We start from the raw sequence: 7979 nt of genomic DNA, 5'->3' as shown, positions 1-7979 counted from the left end.
TGAGTCCTGACGACAATTCCTCTTTAGACCCCATGCACAGAGTCCAAGCAAAATGTATTTCTTTGAAACAAAAGAAATAACAAGAATACATGTGGATGGATACTATAATGCTGTCCTAATTAATTTATTCTTGGAAATCTTTAATTCGGAAATAAAAGTGTTCTGGATACTTTTAAGCACTGGCTTTCATCTACAAATGTTTAAGTAAACAATTTTATCACTGTGTGCATCGCTAGTTATAGAAATAGCAAGTTCCTGAAATCAACACTAATTCATCCGAAGGTATCGTTCATATAGGGTAATATTTACGAGAGTTCATGTGCACCCCTATTACAGGGACATTGACACAGCTAATTGATTTTGGAATTCAAACTTTGTTGGAAAAAATATTTAAATAAAAGCTTCCGAGATGGAGATGCCGGGGATTGAACCCAGGGCCTCACACATGCAAAGTGTGCGCTCTCCCACTGCGCTACACCCCCACCACGCTGGCAGCCAGCCAAGTAGCCAGCCCCCTGAACTATCGGCCCCTCCCCTTACCCCCCCACCTCCTTAGGCCCCTCCGCTGACCCCCCCGCCCCTCAGGCCCCTCTCCTGACTCCCCCCTTACTTAGGCCCCTCCCCTGACCCTCCTCCCTTAGGCACCTCCTCTCTCCGTACCCGGCAGTAGGTCACCACCAATCAAAGAGCTGTTTATGTTATATATTTATTTATGAACGACAGACAGACAGACAATAAATCCCTGGTGGGCAGTGTGGAACATTATTCCTACCTGTATAATCCCACTATACTGGAATGTATGCATATGTATATATATATATTTGCGGACCTAGGGACGGATATGCGTACTGGGGGTGCGGGATTAGAATTGCACTATAATTATTAGGATCGCATTGTTGTCGCATTAGAATTTGCTGAATGTGCAATCTCAATGGATTGGAATAGCTATTTACAGTATGTATTAACAATTAACCGCACAATCCTAATCAAAACTCGTTGAGCATATTTATTTTATATGTATTGTGCCATTCAAATCCCGCAGCCCGCAGTTCGCATATAGATACATACACAATGCATTCATTCGAGCACAGTGTGATTCTATTACGGGATATTATGATAGGCATAAGACTAATCGGTCTTGCCTGCATCCCTGACCTGATGTTCACCTTCGGGGTAGGCATGAGCAACCACAACTCCTCGCCTGGGGCATACAGCTTCCCACAGCTCACCGCCACAGTCCCATGCCCCTTCATTATTTTGTTCAGAAGAGCCACTCTCCCTGTTGTTTGGCATTCCCCTGCCACGAGTAAAGTTCTGTAAAAACAACCCCCTACCGCATCGGCGGACGGTAAAGCTGTGGTAACTGTGAGCAATGTCCGAGAGGGAAGGCTCATAGCGATCACAGCGGCCCTCGAGGTCTCCGGACTGTTGCGAGGGGCTGGTTACCCCTCCACATTCAATGCACTTACCGTGAAAACACGTGGAAAATGTGTCAACACATTCGTACACACAGCACAGTAATACACAGAGGTCTAAATACACACGAGACTTTCTGCTATTGACTGAAATGCGATCATGGCTGCGTTACAATATAATAAACAACGCTTACAAATGATACCATCCAGATGGGTATCCACGGCAATTGTAACAATTTTAATTTTTCAAATATAACAATTCACCTTCGTTGTCTAGACACACCCTGATCAACAAAGGTCCTTAAACATGTTCATAAAACCACATCAACACGATATGAAACATGCAGCTCTTAGTATAAGTATATCTCGATCAACAATATTTTATACTGTATTTCACAGGTAAGGCCGATAACTTGATCACAGTTTACAGGCCATTGGAAATGTGCAAAATCCTACTTAGGCTTAAGCACAATGGCCACATGAGATTAGGTTTGTTAGATATGAGGAGCGTTACATGCGAGAATAACAATTGAATGCAAGTACGTTTATGAAGAAAATGTAAATGATTCTAGAGAGATTTCATAAATGGGAAGAATAATCTCAACCAGTGTGCCGTAGCAAATGCAAACAAATTGAATTAAATAAAATAAACTAATGTCTTCACTACACTCATTAAACATGGGGCCACTATTTTAAATATTATTAATAATTCCAAGCGTTTGGAGTGGAAACAGAGAAGGAATTAGAATTGAATGCGGGTTTTTTTCAAAAGTATAACGTACTTCAGTGTTGTGGGGCATCTAATATTTATATCGTCAGTTTAACCTGTGAAAATCATCACAAAACCTCGCTATCCTAGTCTGCTACTGTATGTATGTACATGGATCTGTACTGCTGTGTATGTCACTCGTGTGTATATTTACACTTGTTTATGTGGATATGTACCCGCGTGTATGTATGCGTGTATAGGTATGTACAATCATTTGTTCGCCCATTTATTTGTGATGTCAAACGCAATCCCTGTGTACGTACACTGCTGTGTATGTATATTCGTGTGTGGGTGTGTGTACATGGGAGTGTATATGTGTACTCGTGTATTATTGTTATAATATTGTATCGTACAAATAATTGAGGGCCAACGTGGTAATGAATGCGGCGCGCCACCACAACAGGGAACTACAGGGATGAGACTCCCCGCTCGTGGTGCTAAATGAATGAAAACAGCGCCACTGAGCAGACAGAGCCCCGCCCCTACAGCTCGTGAGTGTGACGTAGTGAGTGTGACCAGCGGACTGCCACGATGCTGCCAGGTAAGGGTAAACTTGTGTGATGGAGATGCTTCACCTGAAACTCACCTCCACACGTGTTCGCTATGAACATTGTAGCAATAAGGGACGATCAGTCATCTTTAACATAGCAGGTCTTTATTGTTCTGCAAGTATATTAACGTTAAAACTCGTAGAAACACATGCACACTCGTGTGTGAATGCACACCGCTGTATATACAGTCGCGTTTGGATGCACACTCGTGTGTGTATGTCTACTCGTCCGTCTTTTAAGGAAGGATATGGTAGCAATAACGTACAATCAGTCATCTTTAAAAACAGGTCTTTATTAATCTGCAAGAAAACTCACGTTAATACTCGTATAGAAATCTTTATTAACACGCATGCTCAAACAGGAAAGGAACTAGGCAAATTATTTCTCAATTTGGAATTAAACAGTTAAAAAAGATTCTTAAAATCAAAAACGTAAACGTCGATTTCCCCTTTGACATTCTTTTCCACTGAAGCTATTCGTCCAGAAGTCCAAGCCATCAAACACAGGAACAACGAACGTGCAATCCACGCACACTCTTAAACCTATTATTTGAAGTGAATTAATTTATTACAATGATGAAAATTAATGAACATGTTTAAAATATTGAGCAAAGTTGTGATCACTGACTTTCTCCAACTTTAGCTCAACAAGACCACTTAACCACGAGAGTAAAATCAGGAATTGAACCACCTCACAACCACTGCGCATCACACCACATCAACAAGTAATCCGATCGGACGACAAAGCACCACCTTAACGTGACGAAGTCTAGAATAAACCTCAACACTCAAGACACGGAATTCAACACAAACACTACGACAAAATGAATAACAGGAATGGGCAAATCTTAAAAGAAGACGGCACACCCAGATCAGTAGCTGTGAGAAGATGACAACACATGGCAACTTCTACCATAAACACCACACATTTAACAGAGCCGATGATCCAACTACGAGACGAAGCAATGTATCTATTGAACACTTCTGGAACTTATCAGGAACAATTTTATCTGAACACAATGTAGAGCATTAACAACATCACTCTCGCTTGAAATCCTAGAAATCACTGAAAAATATATATAAGAGACAGAAATATGACTAATAGAATACGACGTTTCGATTGCAACACAAGCAATCATCATCAGGTATAATAAAATAGCGACATAAAATCTAACCAGAAAACTATAGACAGACATATTAGCAGACAGATATCACCAAGATACATAGCGAGAGCAACACAGGTAACAGAGAGGGGTGATCGTCTCTGTGTGGTGGCCTTAAATAGACAGAGGGGGGGGCGGAGGCAGAGAGAGGGAGGAGGGTTAGAGAAAAAATTAGCATATCAATGAGTGGTCAACAGACGTGGTGCTGCGAATGCGATGGCACGGCAAGCAAGCCTGAAAATCAGGAGAAGGACACACTAAAATTAAATAACCTAGTAAAATATCGAAATGTAATGTAATACAACACAGAGGGTCGGTCAACACACAATTAACGCATAGCCTGGTTGATTACGTATTTCAAAGATTGCTAAGTTAGAATTTAAGTGTGAACAATCTAAAGAGAGGACACAGGCAGAGAAAACAAGTCGCCAGAGAGAGAGAAAAAAGATAAGCTTAAAACTTCCCCGTAGAAGTGGTTCAATCTTAATTTTAGAACTTTCGTGACTGCAGGAATTATTATTTGTTTCTTTCGGTTAAGTCACGTCTAAAGATAAAATAATAAATTAAATTAAATAATAGAATACGACGTTTCGATTGCAACACAAGCAATCATCATCAGGTATAATGAAATAGCGACATAAAATCTAACCAGAAAACTATAGACAGACATATTAGCAGACAGATATCACCAAGATACATAGCGAGAGCAACACAGGTAACAGAGAGGGGTGATCGTCTCTGTGTGGTGGCCTTAAATAGACAGAGGGGGGGGCGGAGGCAGAGAGAGGGAGGAGGGTTAGAGAAAAAATTAGCATATCAATGAGTGGTCAACAGACGTGGTGCTGCGAATGCGATGGCACGGCAAGCAAGCCTGAAAATCAGGAGAAGGACACACTAAAATTAAATAACCTAGTAAAATATCGAAATGTAATGTAATACAACACAGAGGGTCGGTCAACACACAATTAACGCATAGCCTGGTTGATTACGTATTTCAAAGATTGCTAAGTTAGAATTTAAGTGTGAACAATCTAAAGAGAGGACACAGGCAGAGAAAACAAGTCGCCAGAGAGAGAGAAAAAAGATAAGCTTAAAACTTCCCCGTAGAAGTGGTTCAATCTTAATTTTAGAACTTTCGTGACTGCAGGAATTATTATTTGTTTCTTTCGGTTAAGTCACGTCTAAAGATAAAATAATAAATTAAATTAAATAATAGAATACGACGTTTCGATTGCAACACAAGCAATCATCATCAGGTATAATGAAATAGCGACATAAAATCTAACCAGAAAACTATAGACAGACATATTAGCAGACAGATATCACCAAGATACATAGCGAGAGCAACACAGGTAACAGAGAGGGGTGATCGTCTCTGTGTGGTGGCCTTAAATAGACAGATTTTATGTCGCTATTTCATTATACCTGATGATGATTGCTTGTGTTGCAATCGAAACGTCGTATTCTATTATTTAATTTATTATTTTATCTTTAGACGTGACTTAACCGAAAGAAACAAATAATAATTCCTGCAGTCACGAAAGTTCTAAAATTAAGATTGAACCACTTCTACGGGGAAGTTTTAAGCTTATCTTTTTTCTCTCTCTCTGGCGACTTGTTTTCTCTGCCTGTGTCCTCTCTTTAGATTGTTCACACTTAAATTCTAACTTAGCAATCTTTGAAATACGTAATCAACCAGGCTATGCGTTAATTGTGTGTTGACCGACCCTCTGTGTTGTATTACATTATATTTCGATATTTTACTAGGTTATTTAATTTTAGTGTGTCCTTCTCCTGATTTTCAGGCTTGCTTGCCGTGCCATCGCATTCGCAGCACCACGTCTGTTGACCACTCATTGATATGCTAATTTTTTCTCTAACCCTCCTCCCTCTCTCTGCCTCCGCCCCCCCCTCTGTCTATTTAAGGCCACCACACAGAGACGATCACCCCTCTCTGTTACCTGTGTTGCTCTCGCTATGTATCTTGGTGATATCTGTCTGCTAATATGTCTGTCTATAGTTTTCTGGTTAGATTTTATGTCGCTATTTCATTATACCTGATGATGATTGCTTGTGTTGCAATCGAAACGTCGTATTCTATTATTTAATTTATTATTTTTATCTTTAGACGTGACTTAACCGAAAGAAACAAATAATAATTCCTGCAGTCACGAAAGTTCTAAAATTAAGATTGAACCACTTCTACGGGAAAGTTTTAAGCTTATCTTTTTTCTCTCTCTCTGGCGACTTGTTTTCTCTGCCTGTGTCCTCTCTTTAGATTGTTCACACTTAAATTCTAACTTAGCAATCTTTGAAATACGTAATCAACCAGGCTATGCGTTAATTGTGTGTTGACCGACCCTCTGTGTTGTATTACATTACATTTCGATATTTTACTAGGTTATTTAATTTTAGTGTGTCCTTCTCCTGATTTTCAGGCTTGCTTGCCGTGCCATCGCATTCGCAGCACCACGTCTGTTGACCACTCATTGATATGCTAATTTTTTCTCTAACCCTCCTCCCTCTCTCTGCCTCCGCCCCCCCCCTCTGTCTATTTAAGGCCACCACACAGAGACGATCACCCCTCTCTGTTACCTGTGTTGCTCTCGCTATGTATCTTGGTGATATCTGTCTGCTAATATGTCTGTCTATAGTTTTCTGGTTAGATTTTATGTCGCTATTTCATTATACCTGATGATGATTGCTTGTGTTGCAATCGAAACGTCGTATTCTATTATTTAATTTATTATTTTATCTTTAGACGTGACTTAACCGAAAGAAACAAATAATAATTCCTGCAGTCACGAAAGTTCTAAAATTAAGATAGAAATATGACTCTCCAGCCACTCCAATACATAAATCCATCTCTCAGGTTGCAACTGCATGGGCTCGAAAGAGGAATTTCGTTTAGGACTCATGACAACATTTTTACTCTTTGCTAGATGATTCGTGTGAAGTGTTGCTGACTGTGAAAATGCTTCCAACACACAGAGCAATCGAATGGTTTTATTAAATTGATTAGAATTAGCTTGGAGTTGTGCTGGAAATCACTGATATAATCAATTTCACCTTATAAATTGATCTAACAGAGACACAAACGTGCACATTTCAGGACTTTAACAGAAGTACTCAATACTTTGATTATCCAGCCATTCCAGCAGCCATTTCTCATTATCAACCCGCATGGGGTCGAAATAGGAATTGTCGTCAGGACTCATTACATCCACTACATCAACGCATCTCTCAGGATCCACCTGCATAGGTTCGAAAGATTCATTTTTTTCAGGACTAATTGCAGCACTTTGTATTTCACCTTTTGGTTTCACTTCCCTATCATTGCTGATCTTCTCATGCTTGTTTCGGGGTGATGACCGTGTGAAGATCTGACTTCCTTGCAAATGCCTTCCCGTACACAGCGCAATTGAATGGCTTCTCGCCCGTGTGTGTTTTTTGGTGACTGTTAAGAGTTGATTTCTGTGAAAATGACTTCCCACACTCAGAGCACTTGAATGGCTTCTCGCCCGTGTGTGTATTCTGGTGACTTTGAAAATTTTGTTTCAGTGAAAATGCCTTCCCACACACAGAGTACTTGAATGGCTTCTCGCCCGTGTGTGTTTTCTGGTGACTGTTAAGAGTTGATTTCCGTGAAAATAACTTCCCACACACAGAGCAATTGAACGGCTTCTCGCCCGTGTGTGTTTTCTGGTGATTGCGACGAGTTGATAAATCTGCAAATGCCTTCCCACACACAGAGCACTTGAACGATTTCTCGCCCGTGTGTGTTTTATGGTGACTGTTAAGAGTTGATTTCCGTGAAAATGACTTCCCACACACAGAGCAATTGAACGGCTTCTCGCCCGTGTGTGTTTTCTGGTGACGGTTAAGAGTTGATTTCAGTGAAAATGACTTCCCACATACAGAGCAATTGAATGTCTTCTCACCCGTGTGTGTGTGGCGCTGAGCAAAGGTTATCTGCTCCATGTGACTGATTCTTCAGTGACTGTCGCGGGTATTTTTTAGAGTAAAATGCACCCTTTAAGCTGCGTGGATGTCTGGCTCAAATCGCCAAGAAGCTAACTTTT

At 40.5% G+C, this 7979-nt stretch overlaps 1 non-coding gene across 1 annotated transcript; it reads right to left on the bottom strand.

Annotated features, from left to right (window-relative positions):
• Window positions 1–410: 410 nt before the first annotated feature.
• On the bottom strand, window positions 411–482 carry TRNAA-UGC (transfer RNA alanine (anticodon UGC)). The gene has a single exon. It is a non-coding gene; the product is annotated as a tRNA-Ala (tRNA).
• Between the last annotated feature and the right edge of the window lie 7497 nt (window positions 483–7979).

The sequence above is a fragment of the Lampetra planeri genome, chromosome 82 (assembly GCF_965212315.1).
Source record: "Lampetra planeri chromosome 82, kcLamPlan1.2.h2, whole genome shotgun sequence".
NCBI lineage: Eukaryota > Metazoa > Chordata > Hyperoartia > Petromyzontiformes > Petromyzontidae > Lampetra > Lampetra planeri.
The sequence above is the reverse complement of the archived record's forward strand: the minus strand, read 5'-3'. Positions and strand labels throughout refer to the sequence as shown.